Source organism: Eretmochelys imbricata, chromosome 4, assembly GCF_965152235.1.
Source record: "Eretmochelys imbricata isolate rEreImb1 chromosome 4, rEreImb1.hap1, whole genome shotgun sequence".
NCBI lineage: Eukaryota > Metazoa > Chordata > Testudines > Cheloniidae > Eretmochelys > Eretmochelys imbricata.
In genome coordinates, this window is record NC_135575.1 from 125075303 (window position 1) to 125097459 (window position 22157).

Consider the following 22157-nt stretch of genomic DNA (forward strand, 5'->3'; position numbering starts at 1 on the left):
TGTTTATTATCTGTATTGGAATATATGGGCTTTGTGTTAACAAATGTACAAGACATATATGAGAGAGAACTTGCAGTGGAATTGAACTAAACAACAGATATATTGGGGATTTATGGGCACTTGAGCTGGTGGCAAAGCTCAATTGAAGAGCTATGAATCCAGAATGTGACCACCTTTTAGAAATGGTGCAAAATCTTCCTATTTGATAAATCTTTTCTACAGTAACTAAAATATTGAAAGCATCAGTTGCACCTCTCTTTCTCCCCACACACACATCTATCCAAAACAAAAACTTTATATAACTCAAAAAGTGAGCAGAGCTGAAGACTCCAAGTTCCAAGTCCCCACAAGGAACTTCACTATTGCTAATCTACTTCACTGTAACAAAATGATGCTCACATGCTATGGTGATGGGAGACAGTACAAAATCACCACAACACAATAACCTTAACTCTGACCCCAAATAAGTACTACTTCTTCATCAGTAAAAAAACAACAACACAGTACCTTTCAGGAAGGGAAACAAAAATTATATAGATAGATTAAAGACAAACTGACCAGCCTCAATTGCAAGTTACCATAATTTATACGACATTATTTTCCAGAAACAGCTATAAGTACTTGGCAAAAGAGTCCATTGTTAATTTATCAATATCTTTACTGGTATTTTCTATTCAGGTAGATAATGAAAACAAACTATTTTAATATTAAAAGATAAATATCAAATATTCCTTAAAATAATCCAACAGTCTGTGTTAGAGTTAAGGGCTTTGTGACTAAATATGTTTTCCTCTAGTCTCTTTAATAAATAATAATAATAATGTTTGCTTCATAAGTGAAGAATGTCAGTCTAGTGTCCTTAACTATTTATTTTAAGTGCTTGGATTTTGTAAATGATGTATTAGGTACACTGTTGTCATAAAACTGCTGTGGTGTTTTGTTTTTTTTAATAGTACCTACAGACAAAGTCTTGGTTTAATTTATTTAAGTCTCTGTGCATCCCTCATGTTTTAAATGTTAACTGCCTCCATCAGCAAAATGGGAATGCATCTAATACACTAACTCCTTTTGCCCTGGCATAGACTCCCTTGCATATTAATTCCTTGATTCAGCGAAGCATGTGCTTAACTTTAAGTACATGATTTAATCCAATTTAAGGCCTTGTCTACACTTAAACATTTTGCCACTTTTAACTTTAGTTAAATTGTCAAAGCCCTCTAGCTAGACACAGGTACACTGCTATGAAAGTGCTTATTGAGGTATAGTATATTCTGAAGCAATATGTATACTCAATGAAGTGTATAGTATATATTCTGAAACAATAGTGTACTCAGTGAAGCAAAGTAAGCTATGCTGGTGTGACGCACCTTCTACCAATATAACTGTGTCCACACTAGAGCTTTTATCAGCATAACTATGTCAGTAAAAAAATCACACCCCTTAATGAAATAGTTATGCTGATAACACTTTTTAAGTGTAGACCAGACCTAAATCAATGGAACTTAAGTAAATGCTTAAATTTAAACATTTTCTTAAGTGCTGAGCTGGATAGGGATTGATGTAAGCATGTCTGTCCTTAAAGCATTTTGCTGAATCGAGGCATACATCACCAACCATATACTTTCATTGTAAAATTCCTTATTTTAGACAAGAAAAAAAAGTAGTAGTAACGTGTCCATAAGAGATCACAGGGGCTCTGTAACAGGCTGTAGAAACTATGGGGGACAGACAGGCAGAGTTTCTGGAAATTTAAATGTGTGGTACACAGAGAACAAAGACATAGTTACATAGACACAAATACCACACTTTCCTGCTTGAATTTGTAGATAAAGAGTCTAGTGTATCTCAGAGTTTCGCTGACTCCTGACAACTGTTTGCAAGCTCTAACAGTATGGAACAATCTAAGGGGGTTTGCTGTGTTCTTTTCCTGAAAAGTGAGCAATAAATACAGTTTCAGTGAAAACCAACCACTTCCCTAGTTGATGGTTTCCTGAATCCAGGCTCAAGAGGGTTGACCTTGATCCTGATTGCTTACTGGTGTAAGTAATACTGCTTATGTTTGTATCTTTACTACATTTTAGGACACTAAATATTAGTATATCTATAGTGCATTTTAAACTGTCAGTATAATGCTAACTCAAATAATTCTTCAGAGATATGTTTGACTAAGAAACTGTGTGTTTGAATCTAAGAAATTTGAAAAGAATCACTTTCACTCAGAAATCTGCATTTGAGAGTTTATGCCATGTTTGTACTCTGCACTGTTTCTGTACATCAGAGTGTGTAAGAAAAACATCCTTGCTAGACAGGAAAGAGGAAAAAAACAGAGGTTTTGCACTGCTTTCATGACACCCTTTTTTTTCAGTCTTGTTTCTGTAGTAAGAGTAACAGTGCCATTGTGGTCCTTTGAGGATTGGTAATTAAACAATAGTTAGAAAAATACTTTAAAGAAGCTTTTAGTCCCTATCAAACATAACTCATCCTAACCTGATTCAAACACCATTAGGCCAAGAAAAGAGTTTGAAACTTACACATGATTCCAGCTAAAACAGTTTTAACACAGTTTGGGTGGCAAGTATTAGAGCCATGTCGAATAAATGGTTCTAGCTTGTTTTTGTTCCAGAAGGAGAGTGCTTTTGGCCCAATATCAAAAACCACTAGGCTTGGAGAAGCTACAGTGAGAATCTCTGGCAGTTTTGTGCCAGAACACCAGTCTTACTCTTCAGAGTGTGCTACTAGCTTGGCAGCCTGCTAAATCCACCTAGCAGCTGTTTGTAGCCACATGCGGAGTTCCTGATTCTCTGCCAAAAAACACTATGGAAGCACAACATAGGAAAGTTCACAGCTCCTTTAACTACAGTGCCTCTTCAGCTGACAGGCATACTCCAGATGAAAGACAGCAATCATGGAACCGTAGGGTTAGAAGGGACTGCAAGGATCATCTAATCTAACCTCCTGCCAAGATGCAGGATTTATTGTGTCTAAGCCATCCAAGACAGATGCCTGTTTGAAAACCTCCAGTGAAGGAGCTTCCACAGCCTCCTGAGGCAGTCTGTTCTATTGTCCTACTGTTCTTACAGTTAGGAAGTTTTCCCTGAGATTTAATCTAAATCTGCTATGCTGTAGTTTGAACCCATTGCCTCTTGTCCTGCCCTCTGTGGCAGAAGAGAACAACTTTTCTCCATCTTTTTTATGGCAGCCTTTCAAGTATCTGAAGACCACTATCATATCCCCCCTTAATCTCCTTTTTTGCCAAACTAAACATACCCAGTTCCTTCAGCTTTTGCTCATATGGCATGCATTCTATCCCTTTGATCATCTTTGTTGCTCACCTCTGGCTTCTCTACATCCTTTCTATAAATTGGTACCAAAACTGGGCATAGTACTCCAGCTGAGATCTAACCAGTGCCATGCAGAGCGTTACAGTCACCTCTTGTGACTTGCATGCTATGCCTCTATTAATACAATCTAGAATCCCATTTTCCTTTTTTCTAACAACATTGCATTGCTGACTCATGTTGAGGTTGTGATCCCAGATCCTTCTCAGCCGTGCTGCTGCCAACCCAGTTTTCCCCCATTCTATTTGGTTTTTCTTCCCTAAGTGTAATACCTTGTCTTTTTGAATTTCCTTTTGTCGTCTATAGCCCAGGTCTCCAATTTATCAAGATCCCTCTGAATTTTAGCTCTATCCTCCAACATATTGGCAACCCCCCCACTAGCTTTGTGTCACCTGCAAACTGTGCTCTCTATACCTGCATTCAGGTAATTAACAAAGATGTTACCAGACGCATAACAGATTCCTGTGGAACCCCACTTGAGACCTTTCTCTAATCTGACATCATTCCATTAATAGTTACTTTTGTTTGCTGTTGTTTAACCAATTGTGTGTCTACTTAATGGTAGTTCTGTCAAGCCCGCATTTCTCCAGCTTACTTATCAGAATGTCATGTGGGACTGTGTCAAAAGCCTTGCTGAAGTCCAGGTATATTATGTCTACCGCATTCCCCCATCCACCAAACCAGTTACCCTTCAAAGAAGGAAGTCAAGCTGGTTTGGCTGGTAAATCCAGGCTGGCTGCTAATGATTACCCCTTCATCCTCCAGGTATTTGCGAATTGAATGTTTTATACTTTGCTCTAGCTTCCCAGGTATCGAGCTAGGCTGACTGGTCTATGGTTTTCCAGCTCCTCCTTTTCCCTCTTTTTAAAGATGGGCACAATGTTAGCCCTTCTTCAGTCTTCTGGGACCTCTCCTGTCATCCATGAGTTTGCACATATTATTGCCAGTGGCTCTGAGATTTCTTCGGCTAATTCCTTCAGTATCTTTGGGTGAATAGCATCCGGCCCCACTGATTTGAATTCATTCAGATTGGTCAGAAGATCTCTGATGTGTTCTTTACTTATCCCGATCTGCATCCCTTCCCCTTTATTGTCCATGGTAACTTTGCTAGTCGTCCGGTTACATTTTATTTTTTGAGAGAAAACTGAAGCAGAGTAGGTCACCTAAATCACCTAAAAGTGGTAAGGAAGAAGTTTCTCTCAGACTCCATCTCAATGAGGATAGCTAGGGGGATGCTTCTATTCTACAATTTAATCAGCCACAAATTAAAAAAGTTAGAAATTAAAGATGTCTGCCAAAAAATCCAAGAGAGAAGCACAAGTGTGCCCCCGGCTCTAGTTTGCTGTTCTGCCTAGAGGCTCCCAGGCATCCATCCTTTTCCTCTTGCAAAATTCTGTTCAGTTGTCCAGTGCTGATGGAGAAATTTATAAGGATGAAAACATTTCATGAAGAATATTTAAGGCACAGGATACTTCCATTTTAGTTAATTAAGAAGCCAAATACTGAAATGTAGAGAACATTCAGGTATCATTGGCTGGTGGTAAAGTTGTATCAGGAATCCAAATTCTTGAAAATATTCCTAATGCATAAAATTAAGACAGTAATAATTAATACTTATTGCAGTCTGCCCACTCCTAAGACTCTCCAAAAATTAAGAGCCAAATTCACCAGTGCCATTTAGACTTCGAATGACTTACAGCAGCAATACATTTGGCTGGCATGGTTCCATCTGAAGCTGTGGCCATGACAGCAGTAACCCCAAAGTGAATTCTGTCATTTCTGAAATGGGTTGCCAAACAATTCCAGTCATCTCAAAAAGCCTCAAAATCTTTTATAATGGGAGATATGCATATCTCCCAAGAACCGTTGAAGTGGCAGGATGTGCACTGCAGGTGTCAGTTTGTCCTGACTTTGTTTCCAAAGCCATACTGTAATGGATATAGGAGCTTTTAGCATTCCCATCAGAGAACTGGATAGAAAAAAACTATTCTCCCCAGATCAGAATAGCATGTGTTTCCGGCAGATACTCTTTCTGTGTCATCCCATAGTATGGCATGCTATACCATGGCCTATGAAGCCCTGTTGCTTAAATTATGGTCTGTCATTATTAACCTCAGGATTGCTTAAATGGTCTTTCACTGATTTTTTAAGAGGTTCTAGACAAAATTTTTAGGCAATTAGACACCAAGTTGCAACTTCAAGATAAAGCCAAGGCTAGAACCCTCAACATTAACTTAGCATCTCCTAAAATGCAAAGGAGAGATAACAAACCTTCCAAAGGTGGGAGAAGAGTTTAAGATATTGTTGACCCTGTTAGCTGAAGCAGTTAGCCAGCATTCAGGGCGTTACAGACTGTTTCCATTATGAGGAGGAATTAATTATATGGAGTCAGGTATTTCTTTGGTGTATTCCTGTTTATTTACAAAATCCTGTTCAAAGTGCACAAAGTCCTGTTTCCTTGAACACAGCAGGAATAAACAGCAAGAGACAGTTCATTGCTCTCAGACCCAAATCTGTCTTTCCAGTCAGCGCTCTGCCCAACAGAAGCTCACTCTCTCTCTTGGCTTCTGAGGGCCATATTAGCAGTGCTTCTCTGGCTGTCCCTGACTTCCTCTAGCTCCTTTTTCTTCTAGCTTTCCGCTTCTTACACCCAGACACACACATACATAGCTGCAATCCAGTCAGTCCCCAGACCGCATGGTTCAGTTTCTACTCCAGCCTTAAAAAAAAAAAAAAAGGAGTTCTTGTGGCACCTTAGAGACCAACAAATTTATTTGAGCATAAGCTTTCGTGAGCTACAGCTCACTTCATCTGATGCATGCAGCTGTTGCTCACAAAAGCTTATGCTCAAATAAATTTGTTAGTCTCTAAGGTGCCACAAGTACTCCTTTTCTTTTTGTGAATACAGACTAACATGGCTGCTACTCTGAAACCTGTCATTATTCCAGCCTTGACATGCTGGTCCATGATTTGGTTGGTAGCTTCTATCACTAAACAAAACGGCTCTTAATTGCTCCCTCATTTAGGGTGAATGAAAGGTGGCTAGCACACCTATCAGCTTAAATGAGGTCTGTGGTTGCCCACAGATCAAAGACATACCTACTAGCAGTTACCAACATCCTCACCAATTTTATCACTCAAGACAGAGACAAAGCTCAAGGAATTCATTCTGTCTCCAAAACCAATGCAAACTTATGAGCCACCTCCAGATTTAGGAGCCAAACTTCTCTAATTCAACCATCAAATACACCAAAGATCAGTATTCTTAGATGCCGAAATAATTGTTAAGATGGCATGTCTTCTTTTTTCCCCATCTTATTTAATGTAATTATGGATGTTCTAATTGTCCATACAAATGTCTTCTTTAAAAAAATCCTATGAATCTTTTAGTCTCAATATCCTGTGGCAGAGAGTTTCACAGGTCAGTTATGCCTTGTGTAAAAAAAGAAGTTTCTACATCAGTTTTAAATATGTTGCCTTTTAGTTTCCTTGGATGACACCTTTGCTCTTGTAAAATAAAATAAAGGTAAATAAGAACATCCATCTATATTTTCCATTATCTAGTATAATCTATTGTTTTGTTTTCCCTCAATCATCTCTCTAAACTATATGCTCCCAATATTTTCAGTCTCTCCTGACACTGACATCTTTTCATACCTATAATAATTTTAATCATCCTTTTTTGGACTCCTATCTTATGCTGAGTGACCAGAATTGATCACAGTATTTCAGGTGAAAGAACGCTATTGATTTAGGTCACCATGTTATTTTAATAATATTATTTTCTGTTCCATTATTTATCCATCATAATATTTGGTTTGTATATTTGACCACTGCTGTATACTGAGTAGAAGTCTTCATTGACCTGTCCTTCTGTCCCCCAACACTCCCCACCACAACCATCCCCTCTCTGTTGCTCTACCTATCCACAGCTGCCTTTTATCTGCCACTCCACCAGCATACACTAACCTCTCAAAAACTTCCCTCCTCAGCACCAATCAGCTCCATCTTGTATATTGGCATTATCAGCTGGCAAACTGTCAGATAACTAATCTCCCTTGGCATCTTCTGAGAAGCAGGGAAGCTCCTACTTTGAAATGCTTATTTCTAGTTACCACATAGGGACCAGGATGTTCGTACACTCTCTTTCTCTCCAGACCACATGGAAGGAAAACCATGGGCAGTGTCTCTGCTTCTGATGGGACCACCACCAAACACTTTTCCAAGTGCGAAGGGAAGCAGAAAAGTTATTCCACTTCTCTATCCACATGAGAGGCTGTCAGGGTTCCTTCCCCACTCTGAACTCTAGGGTACAGATGTGGGGACCCGCATGAAAGACCCCCTAAGCTTATTTCTACCAGTTTAGGTTAAAACTTCCCCAAGGCACAAAGTCTTTGCCCTTGGATTAGGTAAAACGCTGCCACCACCAAGTGATTTAACAAACAACCAGGGAGAGGACCACTTGGAGTTCCTATTTCCCTAAAATATCCCTATCCCCCCCCCCAACCCCTTACACCCCCTTTCCTGGGGAGGCTTGAGAATAAACAAGATGAGCCCAGACCAGCCTTGGATTTTTAAGACCCAAAAAACCCAATCAGATTCTTAAAAAACAGAACTTTATTCGAAGAACAAAAAAAGATAAGAGAACAACTCTAAGATCAGAATGGAAGATAATCTTACAGGCAGTCAGATTTAAAAAATAGAGAATCTCTCTAGGGAAAACCTTAAGTTACAAAAATGGGAATACACATTTCCTCCAGCACAGCAAATTTCACAAGCCAAAACAAAGAAAACCTAATGCATTTTCTAGCTAGATTACTTACTAACTTTACAGGAGTTGGAGGGCTTGCATCCTTGATCTGTTCCCGGCAGAGGTATCACACAGACAGACAAAAGCCTTCCCCCCCCCTCCAGATTTGAAAGTATCTTGTCCCCTCATTCGTCATTTTGGGTCAGGTGCCAGCCAGGTTACCTGAGCTTCTTAACCCTTTACAGGTAAAAGGACTTTGCCTCTGGCCAGGCACTGTATATAGAAAGGTGTTTACTCTTCCCTTTATATTTATGACAGAGGCAGAGAAGGGATTCTTCTTGCCCTATCTGAGGTTAGAGGTTGCTGCCAAAAGCAGAAGGGTATGTCTACACAGCAGCTGGGAGCGAGTCTCCCAGCCCGGATAGACAGACTTGCTCTAGTGGGGCATGAGCTAGTAGATGTTGCAGTTCGGGCTGGATCTTGGGCAGGTGTGAAAGCCTCAGCTCTGGCAGGGACTCTGAAATTAAGATTTATCTTCCTGTCATTATTCATTCAATCTAAATGTTCAGTATTCCTATGTAGAGATTGCAAAGGCATGTCTCACCAAGGCAGGAATGTGTCTGTAAGAAAGGACTGCATGCACTTTCCTTGCCAAAAAGATGGAACAATATAGGTCAGATCATTGCAATTGGTTATCAAGTAAGATTCAGAAGACATGCACCACTTTACCAGATCAGGAAAATGGTTTCAATGGTGGGAACGGTCAAGGATTCTGTCTCTGGAAGATAATATAATTTATTTACAAATGGATATGCTGAGACACAGGCTTTGGGCAGAATTTTCAAAAGAGCCCACTAATTCTGGGTACCTTAATTTTGGATTGTCCAAACTGAGATGCCGATGGACTGATTTTCAGAGGTACTGAGCTTCCACAACTCTAACTGAAGTCAGTGGGTCCTATGAAAATTTTGCTCCAAGTGAGTCATTGGTAGACATGAATAGAGCTCAGGAATTCCACTTGTCAGTCACATTACTAAACACTCAAGGACATTGTTTTCTTCAGAACCACGTGGAACTGCCAAGGGGCCCCCATGTTCATAAGCAAACCTCTAGCTGCTCAGAAGATTTTCATATTTAAAATAGCCATAGTGATAGCATAGCCAGGAATATTCTTAAAGAAAACAAAGGAAAACACTAAATCTGACTGCAGAGACTCAAGACTAAGCAGCTTACAAACAAAAACACACCATGTTTAAAATAATGTGTTCTAAGTTATAAAAGTGGCCAGTGTTTTTATTTACTGTGCAAAATGAAAGCAACAGTGTGTTACCCAAGGGGGGCAGTCTGTGTAACTGTTTAAAACAGCCTGTCATAAATATAAAGGGAAGGGTAAACCCCTTTAAAATCCCTCCTGGCCAGAGGAAAACTCCTCTCACCTGTAAAGGGTTAAGAAGCTAAAGGTAACCTCGCTGGCACCTGACCAAAATGACCAATGAGGAGACAAGATACTTTCAAAAGCTGGGAGGAGGGAGAGAAACAAAGGGTCTGTGTGTCTGTCTATATGCTGCTTTTGTCGGGGGTAGAACAGGAATGGAGTCTTAGAACTTTTAGTAAGTAATCTAGCTAGGTATGCATTAGATTATGATTTCTTTAAATGGCTGAGAAAAGAATTGTGCTGAATAGAATAACTATTTCTGTCTGTGTATCTTTTTTGTAACTTAAGGTTTTGCCTAGAGGGATTCTCTATGTTTTGAATCTAATTACCCTGTAAGGTATCTACCATCCTGATTTTACAGAGGGGATTTCTTTACTTCTATTTACTCCTATTTCTATTAAAAGTCTTCTTGTAAGAAAACTGAATGCTTTTTCATTGTTCTCAGATCCAAGGGCTTGGGTCTGTGGTCACCTATGCAAATTGGTGAGGCTTTTTACCAAACCTTGTCCAGGAAGTGGGGTGCAAGGTTTTGGGAAGTATTTGGGGGGAAAGATGTTTCCAAACAGCTCTTCCCCAGTAACCAGTATTTGTTTGGTGGTGGTAGCGGCCAATCCAAGGACAAAGGGTGGAATATTTTGTACCTTGGGGAAGTTTTGACCTAAGCTGGTAAAGATAAGCTTAGAAGGTTTTCATGCAGATCCCCACATCTGTACCCTAGCGTTCAGAGTGGGGAAGGAACCTTGACACAGCTTGAGTTAACTTTAGTTCCTGTTTTGATATGGAATTCAGAAGAGTTCTGCATCCTATTCTGATAACCTTCAAGACTGTCCAACTAATCAGTAAATGTTTTCTGCTAGGATCTCATTAGCAACATAAGAGAAAGTGTTCATCTCTTCTGACATATTCCAAGCTAGCTCCGTTCTCTGTTGTAACATGGCACAAAGGGTATGTCTACACTGCAGTTAAACAACCCACAGCTGGCCTGTGTCAGTTGACTCAGGCTCATGGAGGGTCAGGTTGAGGGGCTATAAAACTGCAGTGTAGATATCCGGACTCAAGGTGGAGCCCAGGCTATGGGACCCTCCCCGCTTGTGGAATCCCAGAGCCGAGGCTCCAGCCTGAGCTGGTTATCTACACTGTAGCTATAGCCTCACAACCCAAGTCCTGCAAGTCAGCTGACACAGGCTAACTGCAGGTGTTTAATTACAAGTGTACACATACCCAAAGACTGAGGCCTCAAGTAGTGGCTCAAGATGGCCCAATCTTAGCTATGGCATCCTAAAGTTATAGTTTTGTCAGTTTATTTAACATTCCCCTTTTCTGCATACTACACCTCACATCAACTGGCTCGGAGGATTAAACCAAGCCCAACTCATAGCTTTTAAGGAAAAAAACCAAACCTCTTCATCAGGTGTCAGTGTGAAGTAATGGAAGACTAACCTAATCACCAACAATCCCATTTGAGTGGTATGTTTTTGTCAATATACCAGGAAGAGCTACTTCAGTGAAGTACTGACCTGGCAGGGCCATTGAATATATGTCAAACCATTGCTGTAGCTAATACAAATGTTTCAAGTGATCACTGACTAGCGCACAGGTACCACAGCACACTGAGTCACCAAGTCTAGGACTGAAACTTCTATAACACCCCAAGACAGTCTTGAGTAAATTTTTTAAGGTCTAGTGCAGTAATGAGAACAGTTCAGTCTATTAAATCACGTTTATACAGTGATTGCTGAGATACCGGGAACATTTCTGTAAAACACATAATATCCGCTAGGGGATGGGGATGGCAGAAGCCAATCCTGTCATCCATGCTAGACGCACACACAAATTGTTGGGGGGTGGGGGAGGGAGGTTTGTCTTTGAACAATCGCTTTTCCCTGTAGCAATGGCATACCCAGCCCAGTTAAAATTTGTTTTGTAGTGGAAGAAGAAGAAATATTCTCCTCTGAAAAACTACACTCATGAACATTTTTACATTACGGATATAGGTCGCATTAAAGTTGGTTTAAACCATCATCAATTATTAATCTTTTAAAAAAAGTATAGAACAGCCAAGACGACCCTATATATTGATTATGTGTAAAATCTCTCTCACACACACACTGAGCATGTATTTGAATAGAATAAGAACAAATAATTTTTTCAATATGAAAAAAAATCATCATTGCTTTTTACCAAGTAAGCTCAAGCCAAAATGATCTTTGCTGTACCAAGTAAACTAAAGCCCTCCTATACATAAATAGGATAGTGCCCACAATGATAGCCATTGCTACAACGTGGTTCCATTTTTAGCGCAGGCAGGAACTTAACGTTCACAAGCTATACTAAATGTTTTAACAGTCCAGAGCTTTAGCACAGGTCATTAACATGGGGATTAAGTTACAGTTTACACTACACAATGGAACAATATTATAAACAAATCAGAGGAGAGTGTTATAGCGGGTTTCAATAACATGACTCAATAGGAATTGCCATAGTTGATCAAACAAGTGGTCCACCTATTTCAGTATCTTGTCACTGACTGTGACCATTACCAGATGCTTCAGAGAAAAGTGAAATAAAACCTGAAATGGGCAATTATGGAATAACCTTCCCCAGGAGGAAGTTTCTTACTAACCCCATCAGAAGGCTAGTTTAGTTCCTGAAGCATAAAGGTTTTTATCCCTTCTAAACTATTGGGATTTTTTGCTAATTTTAAATATCCTAAGTAATGTAACTTTGGTTATTCTCATTATTCATGTATTTGTAGACAAGCATCTGTGGGTTCATCTACATTAGCCCTTTTCCTTTAAGGCTTCCCACTTCTCCAGCATACATGAAGCAGCTCCACCAGGGGGATCACCAGTTTAGATAGGGATCCAGGATGCTGGCATTTTAAATGCCTTGTTACATAACCTTGCTTAGAGCAAGTCTGCACCTGATACTGTGCTTAAAATGCTCACGCCTTGTCAGTGCTAGTACTTTCACCTCAGCTCAGTCAGTGGTAGTAACAGTAGGAATTTTACAAAATATTTCTTGGTATATACAGGACAATACTATCCACTAGGTGTTTTATAGCACCATTAAAATGCTCAGATGGCAGCAATGTAAGGACCTGCATAGAGCAGAGTAGGCTTTTTAAACACAGTTTTAAAAAAATTAATATCTTTTTTAATATTTTGGCCCTATGGTTACATCTCACAGGAGCAGATTCACGTGGCTATGTTATAGCTGTGGTAGTGTGTATAATGGACTTCCACCTTGAACAGTCCCTTTCAAGACTTCTTTCTTTTGCAAGAGTCAGTATGGGAGGATTTAGGTTTCTTAACTCACTCAAAATTGTATCTTCCAACCTCAGTCGTGGTCAACCTTTTGTTCTACTTCCTTCTACTACAGGTCTGTAAACCTTCTACCAAAGTGTACCTTCTTCTGCACACTGTACATGACCTGACAATTGCAATCATCTTGTTCTCCACTGGTGAAAGATCAAGTCTTGTGATCTATGTCAAGCTTATTTATTTGCTTATTGTTGTAACTTTACAAAGAGCTATTCTCTCAATACCAAGTGCAGAACAGATTGGGTGCTCCAAACAAGAGAACAATGTTTCAAACATGTTTAGTTAGTAGTTTTCCTCAACCCTCTTCCACACAACTGTAACCACTAGCTAGTCTCTCTCAGTGGGGAATTGTGAAGGCAACATGATGGAGGAGAAGAGGAGGTTACTTACCTGTAACTGGAGGTTCTTCAAGATGCATGGTCCCTATTTGTATTCCAAACGTGGATGGACATGCACACCATGTGCCGGAGCCAGAAGTTTTCGGCAGCAGTGTCCACTAACCTGCATGCAAGTCGTTCATTACCTTGTGCTCCAGGTAAGTTTATAAGAGACTGTGCGGGGTGACGCACTCTTTACCCTCTTGTCACTAAATAGGGCTGCGCACAGCAGAGGGGATGGTGGGTGTGTATTGGAATATAAATAGAGACCACACATCTCGAAGAACCTCCAGTTACTGGTAAGTAACCTCCTCTTCTTCTTTGAAAGGTGATCCATATATGTAGTCCAAACACAGGTGAGTACCAAGCAGTGATCAGCTCGGAGGTGGGTATGGGGATGCCAGAGGTATAGCCATCTGCAGAACACCGCAGCCCACAGTCGTGTCTTCGGCTGCCCCTCAGTCAATGGTGTAGTGGGTGGTGAAAAATGTACAAAAGCACCAGGTCAGCACTCAGCAGATGTCATACCAGGGGACGTCCGCCAGGTAGGCAGAAGTTGTTGCTTTCACCTTCGTGAAGTGGGCCATAATTCTGCGAGGTACTGTGGCATTGAACTGCGCATAGAACTCCGTGACACAATAGAGATCTACTTGGATATGAGCTGTGAGGAGAGGGCCAGGCCCTTCCTCAATGACTATGAAGAGGTGTGGAAAGTGTAAGTCATGTCTAGGTAGAACATGAGTGCGTGGTAGATGACCATGGAACGCAGGGTCCTGTCTGGGGGAATGGCGTGCGGTTTAGGGTGGAAGATGGAGAGATGGATGGATTGGTTGAGGTGAAACTCTAAGACTACTTTTGGAAGAAACTTAGGGCGAAGGCATAACGAGATCTTGTCCTTATGGAACACAGAATATGCGGGGTCAGCCATCATGATTGCCAATTCGCTGACCTGCCTAGTGGAAGTGATGGCCACAAGGGAGATGAACTTCATGGATAAGTGAGAAAGAGAGAGGGAGCACATGGCCAGAGACATGAAGGGAGGTCTGGTGAGGGCAGAGAGCACAAGATTTAGGTCCTAAGAAGGGGTAGGTTTAAGAACCGGTGGGAAACTCTTCCCAAACATCAATTGTCTGTCCATCGGCAGGAGGAAGGCACTAAGAGCCACCAGGTGGACACAGACAGAGCTAAGGATGATGCCTGAGGTCTTAAGTTCTAAGAGGTAGTCCAGAATGATGGGGACAGAGATGTCCTTGAGGGGGAGATGCTGGCATTGTGCCCAGAAGTGAAGCGCTTCCATTATACTGCGTAGTACACCCATGAGGAAGCTTGTCTGCTGTGCATAAGCATGTGCCACACTGGTGTCAAACAGGCATTGTCTACGTGTGATCCCCATCCAAAAACCAGGCCATCAGTTGAAGTGGGCCTCTACTGGGATAGTTGGGCTCTGCCCTGGTCCTGGGTGATGAGATCGGGCAGATCAGGGAGATGGATTAGGGAGTGGGCAGAGAGTCTGAGGAGATCTGGAACTGTTGGGGCCAGAACAGGACTACTAGGAGGATTGTGGCCCAGTCGCGGCGGATCTTGCACAGAATTTGGGGGAGAAGGGGAATGGGGAAAAGGCGTATAGGAGGCTGCCTTGCCATGGAATGAGAAGAGCATTGCCCTGGAAGTCTCGGCCTCTGGCACCCCTGGAACAATAAAGGGGGAACTTGCGGTTTTCGCAAGTGGCAAAATGGTCCCAGTGAGGGGTGCCCCAACCATGTCAGATGGAACGGAGAGTGGGGTCGTGGAGCTCCCACTTGTGATTGAGGTACCAAGTCTGCCTGAGTATGTCTGCCAGGGAGTTCTACCCCCCCTGGGAGGTATGCCATGTGGAGTTACATGGCACAGCCACCAATTCCAGAGGCAGATGGATTCTGTGCAAAGTGACTGGGATCTGGTTCCTCCCTGTCTGTTTATGTATGCTACTGCTGTGGTATTGGTTGAGAGGAGCTGAATGTGTAGGTTGTGGATAAGAGGCAAGAATGCGCGGCAGGCTAACTGAACTGTCCGGAGCTTTAGGATGGTGATATGCATGCATGCCTTGCAATGAGTCCAAGCCCCTTGTGCAGCATGGCCATCTAGGTGGGCACCGCAATGAACAAAGGCAGCGTCCATGGTAAGGGTGATGGTGGGGTCGGGAGTGCCGAATGCTAGCACCTTGGCAGGATTCATCTACCAGGAGAAGGTGCTGACCAGCCTCAGGACAGTCTGGGCAGTGTCCAGGTGATTGATGTGGGGCTTTCAAACTAACAGGAGCCACAGTTGTAGACAGCACATGTGCAGGTGGGCATGCAGCATCATAGGTGCAGGCCACCATGTGGTTGAGGAAGCAGAGACAGTGACGCAGTGTGGTGTGGGGGCTGTGGCTTAGGGTCACTAAGTGGGCCATCAGGGCAGTGAAACAATCTGCCAGGAGGAAGGCTTGAGCTGCCATGGAATCTAAGTGTGCCCTGATGAAATGGATTGTCTGTGTCAGGACAAGCACAGATTTCTCCTTGTTCACACAGACACCTACAGAAGCAATGAGTGAGTGGAGAGTGAGGATGGCCAACATTTCGGTGAGGGTTGGCGCCACTACAAACCAGTCGTCTAAGTAAGGGAACACAGAGTACCCTAGTCATCGTAGTTGGGCTGCGATGACCACAACGACCTTGGTGAAGACTCTTGGGGCTATGATGATGCTGAAGGGGAGAACTCTGAACTGGTAGTGTTTGTCAACCACATGGAAGTGAAGAAACTTGTGGTGGGCCAGATGTATATCAATATAGAAATATGCATCCTTCATGTTGAGAGCTGAGAACCATGCCCCTTGGGGAAGGGAGCGGATGATTGATCTGAGCCTCACCATAAGGAATTTGGTCTTTCTGATGAAGGTGTTGAGTAGGTGGAGATTGAGGATAGGGCAGAGCCCGCCTCTCTTCTTTGGGATGAGAAAGTACAGGAAATAGAAGCTCTTGCTGACAAAGAGAGTGGGCATGGGTTCAATCACACCCTTCGTTAGGAGGACGTCTGCCTTGTATTGTAGGAGGTTGCGATGAGAGAGACTCTCATGAAGCACCGGGGGGGTGGGCTCAGTGGGAGGGGAAGGTAAGGAACTCAATAGAGTAGCCATGTTTTACAATCTCGAATACCCAATGATGCATGGTGATCTTGCCCCTGGGGTGGGTGAAGAGAGCAAGATGGCCCCCAAAGGTGGTAATGGGGGCCGGAAATGATGATGAGGGGGGTTCACAACAGGCATGTCAAAACTGGGCCTTTAGTTGGTGCATTGGAATGGTTTTAATTTTGACAGAACTGTTCATGGAGAAAAATTCAGCATTCTTGTTTCATTTCGATAATACTGAACATTTCCTTTTGACTATCATTTTGATGTAGTTTAAACGCACATTAAAATATTCATTATATTATATGTTTGTATGTCTTATTTAATATTTTATAAAGATTTGACATTATCAAAACAAAATTTTGGCTGACTGTCGTGGACGCTGTGATCTGGGGTGCTGTTGGGCAGGCTCCTGATACTGCGTGTACATGGGCTGGTACAGTGCATAGGGGTACGGCCGGAAGGGTGGCTTCTGTTGCTTGCGCCGGGGTGTAAATCCCAAGAGACTGGAGAGTCACTCTCGAGTCCTTCAGGAAGTGGAGAGACTCATCTGTCTTCTCCAAGAATAACTTGTCCTTGTCAAAGGGGAAGTCCTGGATGTTGATCTGAACCTCCCTGGGGAAGCTGGAGGATTGCAGCCAGGCCTCTCGCTGCATGACGATGCCAGTGGCCAGGGAGCAGGAGGATGCATCTGCCACATCCACCACCACTTGAAGACTAACCAGGGCAATCAACCATGCCTTGAAATGTTGTTGTTTGTCCTGCATAGATCCTCCAAGAAATCCGCTAGCTTGGCATAGTTATTGAAATCATACTTCACTAGCAGAGCCTGATAGTTGGATATGCAGAACTGCAGGGCCATGGAGGAGTAAATTTTGCATCCCAGGAGGTCTAGGCGCTTTGCTGCCCTATCAGGAGGAGTAGAGGTGTGTGAGTGCTGCCTCGCCTATTCAGTCACCATGTGCACCACCAGCGAAGCAGGGGTGAGCAAAAGGGAAATCAGCCCCTTTGGATGGCACAAAATACCTGCATTCTACCTTCTTAGGTGTGGGGTCACAGGACGCTGGTACGTGCCAGACCACCCGTGAAGGTTGAAGGATGGCGTCGTTTATGGGCAATGCAATGCAGGATGTTATGCTAGGCTGGAGGATATCCAGCAGCTGATCGTGTTGGTCCTGGACTTCTTCCAAAGAGATCCCCAAATCCAGGGCCACCATCTTCAGCAGCTCCTTGAATTGGTAGTGATCATCAGGAGGTGAGAGGGTTGGGGGAAATCAGTGCTTTGTTTGGAGAGAAGGAGGCCACTCTTGAGACCACAGAGGACCGGCGTTACTGGCTCTTGCTCCATCTCTGCCTCTGGGTCTGAGCTGGATGGTTCTGGTGCAGGGACCCTGTGACCAGAGTCCCAGAGGACCCACGCTGAGGTCACTCAATTAGTGTGAACTTCAAAGAATGGGACAGATAATCCCCAAAGCTGGTGGATATTCCAATATTGAGATTTGCCAAACAAGCACAAAACAGTTTCTATAATACCTACTGGTTACCTAGAAGCCAAAACACAGTTCCCTTAAAGCAACCCAGCCTTGGGCCTCCACCCAGACACCTATGTCAAATATGATGAGGATTACTAAAAATCTTATTCACCATATAAGAAAGTTCTACTAATCCCAAAGGATCAGGTTAATGAATATTTCAGATCTTACCCAAATACACGCTTACAGCCAATTCTTATTAACTAAACTAAAATTTGTTTAAAAAGAAGAGAGAGAGAGAAAGTATTGGTTAAAAGATCAATATACATACAGACATGAGTACAGTTCTGAGATCAGATTCATAATAGAGATGATGAACTTTGTAGTTGCAAAGAGTTCTTTCAGAATTAGTCCATAGGTTATAGTCCAATGTCCATATTCAGGGTGATCCAGTTAGGACTGGAGATCTCAGTCTTCTGACTTAAGCTTCCACAGCATAAAGCATCAAGCAGATCTGAGATAAAAAGGATCAGGACCAAAGGGGTTTTTATACAGTTCCAGGCCTTCTCTTGACAGATCGGAGTCCTTAGATGAACAATAGGCAATCATGGAGACTTTGAAGTAGACCTATTTCCTAAGCATCACCGGTAATTAGCTACTCGGATTAACATAAGGCAGTTGGCTGTTTTTCTACCATTCGCTGGTGATTTGCTATACATTTCAAAGAGATGAATACAGTGATATTACTATGTTTACAGTTCATTTAAGTGTTAAGATGTCCTTTTGATCTCTGAATTAACAGAATACAGCATAGACAGGGACTGTTTGATTACATTGTTAACCTCCAACAATATATATGTAAACACATAAAAACACAAACATTATCTACTAAAATTTCTCTAAGAGTTGAATTTGGGTCAGTTAGCTTGCAAGCTGCTTAACCCTTTCTGGCCAGGTGTCACACTTTGTATAAGATTCATTGCAGTTATATAACAGTAGTAGCAACAATGATTTGCATGGTCATACTCTAATCAGATAATGTCACAGGCCCAAGTGGAAGGGGTGAGGCCTGCGAAGGTGGATATGGGTAGTAGTATGGGTCCCAGGTGACCAGTGTGCCCATGGGTCAAGTCCTGGGAATACTGCAGGGATCCTGCATACCTTGCCTGGTGCAGCGGTTGTTCCCAGGCATCCGAGCTACACCCGAACACTGGGGAGAAAGATGGTCCCCTGCTGAAAAGCCTTGGAGTCCAAAGAGACCTTTGGTAGCAGTGGAGCAGTCACTGCAGGTGATCCCGCAACCTTTGGATGCGGTCTCCATCCCAGGAGCAGTGGAAAGGACTTACAGATGTCAGAGTGCACAGCAAATGCACATCTCCCAGGCAGTATAAGCAACTGTGGTGCTCTTGGAGAACCAGTTAGGGCATGAGGTGCAGTTCTTAAACCCTGGAATACAGGGCACAGACCCCCGACAAAGTTGTGTGGGCCCCGAGCAGGGCAACTAACTACACTAACTAACAACAGACTTTGTACACAAGAAACAAACAAACAAACAAACAAGCTAACTATATACAATGGACAGTCATTCTCGTAGAAACTACGAGCATGGGGAAGAGAGGATTCTAACTCAAACTATGTGGCGGTAAGAGGGAACTGAGGGTGCATCGCTTCGCATGGCCTCTTATAACCTTGCCTGGAGCACAAGACAACATACGACATGTGTGTGGGTCAACAGACACTGTTGCTGAAAACTTTCAGCGCCAGCACATGACGCGCAATTGCACCCGTATTTGGAATACATATAGGGACCATCACTCAAAGAAGAACAAGTGGTTGCATACCTAACTAACTTCTGTTGTCTAAATGTATTGCATCCACAGATGTGCACTAGCCTCTTCTACTGCCCCTGCACTTAAGAGATTTACAGGATTTGCCTAAGTTCGAGAGGAAATGAGGGAAAGTTGAATGGGGGGGGGGCCTTTATGTTCTTGGTTCTAGAAAGCTGGAACACAGCAGCATGCACACAGCCACTCAACTGTTTTGAAAAGAACCCAGTTCAGGTTATGTCATCACATGCCGTGGCACATAATTAGTAGCGGTTGAAAATTTTTTGACGGAACAGTTTATCATCAGAAAATGCAGCTTAATTGAAATCTAAATGTTTCACAGGAATGTTTTAATTTTGACAGAACTGTTCATGGGGAAAAATTCAGCATTCTTGTTTCATTGCGATAATACTGAACATTTCCTTTTGACTATCATTTTGATGTAGTTTAAATGCACATTAAAATATTCATTATATTATATATTTGTATGTCTTATTTAATATTTTATAAAGATTTGACATTATCAAAACAAAATTTCTGATGGTCTGAATTGAAATATTTGGGAATTCATGTTCCACAGGAAATTTCCTTTTTTTTTTTTTATTTGGATTGAAAATAAAATCAAAATGTTGGAATTTCCCACAGAATGCAAATTCAGTTTTCTGACTTGCTCTACACATTAACACTCTGTGTAGCTCTGCAGAGACAATACATTTGAAGAACAAAAGTTACTTAATAAAGTAATTTTTTCATGCATGGACTGCTTATTGTTGTGGTTCGGCTAAGATAGTGTTTTAAGAAAAATCCTGTCTACAGCAGAAAGGAAAACCATGATATAGCATGTTAGAAAACATTTAAACTAGGGCTGACAAGCACTTAAAAAAATGAATTGCAATTAATTGTGCTGTTAAACAATAATAGAATACTATTTATATAAATATTTGTGGATGTTGTCTACATTTTCAAATATGTTGATTTCAATTGAAACACAAAAAGAAAAGGAGTACTTGTGGCACCTTAGAGACTAACCAATTTATTTGAGCATGAGCTTTCGTGAGCTACAGCTCACTTCATCGGATGCATACCGTGGAAACTGCAGAAGACATTATATACACACACAGAGACCATGAAACAATACCTCCTCCCACCCCACTGTCCTGCTGGTAATAGCTTGTACAAAGTGTACAGTGCTCATTTTATATTTATTTTTTATTATAAATATTTGCACTGTAAAAATAAGATAGTATTTTTCAAGTCACTTAATACAAGTACTCTAGTGAAATCTCTTTATCATGAAAGTTGAACTTACAAACGTAGAATTATGTACAAAAAATAGCTGCATTCAAAATAAAACAATGAAAAACTTTAGAGCCTACAGAGCCCACTCAGTCCTACTTCTTATTCAGCCAATTGCTCAAACAAGTTTGTTTACATTTGCAGGAGATAATACTGCCCGCTTCTTTTTTACAATGTCACCTGAAAGTGAGAACAGGCATTTGCATGGCACTGTTGTAGCCGGCATTGCAAGATATTTACATGCCAGATGCACTAAAGATTCATACATTCCTTCATGCTTGTCTTAGTGATTGGCTGAACAAGAAATAGGACTGAGTGGCCTTGTAGGCTCTAAAGTTTTAGATTTTGTTTTGTTTTTGAGTGGAGTTATGTAACAAAAAAAATCTACATTTGTAAATTGCGCTTTCACAATAAAGATATTGCTATATGGTACTTGTATGAGATTAATTGAAAAATATTTCTTTTGTTTATGATTTTTACAGTGCAGATATTTGTAATTAAAATAATATGAAGTGAGTACTGTACACTTTGTATTCTGTGTTGTAATTGAAATCAATATATTTGAAAATGTAGAAAAACATCCAAAATATTTAATAAATTTCAATTGGTATTCTATTGTTTAACAGTGTGATTAAAATGGCAATGAATCGCTATTAATTTTTTTAAGTTAATCACATGAGTTAACTGCAATTAATTGACAGCCCTAATTTAAACATATTGTGGATAGCATGATTCAAAGCTGCATTGTGGACATGGTTTGAAATGAATTCAAACACTGATATAATTTTCTTTGTAAGAGACACACTGGTATTTGTTTTGACTTGTAAAGTCATTCTTCTCAGGGGCAACAGTCAGCTGATAGGACTTATGTACTTTGCAGTCTATGATTAAAGTCTCTGAACTAAGTGAACTTTTGAACTTCACTTTCAATAGCTATGCTGGAAGACAATATTTTTTATAAAAGTATTTCCTTTGATTGATATGAGACTGCAGTAAATCCCAGACCATCCCATAACTTCTATTTTTTCCTTGCTTCTTAGAAAAGTGAGTTTAGCCCAAGTCTGCCTTTGACATCTCAGAGCTAGTCTATGCTACAGAGGCATTGCTGATATAGCTATATTGGTATAGATCAGTGGTTCCCAAACCGGGGTTCGCAAAATGTTACAGGGGGTTCCCGGGAAAAAATTCCCTAATG

The 22157-nt window shown here is 41.5% G+C and overlaps 1 long non-coding RNA gene across 1 annotated transcript in view; it reads left to right on the forward strand.

The window, feature by feature from the left end:
* Positions 1-1900: 1900 nt before the first annotated feature.
* Positions 1901-22157, forward strand: part of LOC144264279 (uncharacterized) — a 41805-nt gene continuing 21548 nt past the window's right edge. The window contains exon 1 of the long non-coding RNA XR_013346011.1: positions 1901-2039. This is a non-coding gene — a long non-coding RNA (uncharacterized LOC144264279). The remainder of the gene's footprint in view (positions 2040-22157) is intronic.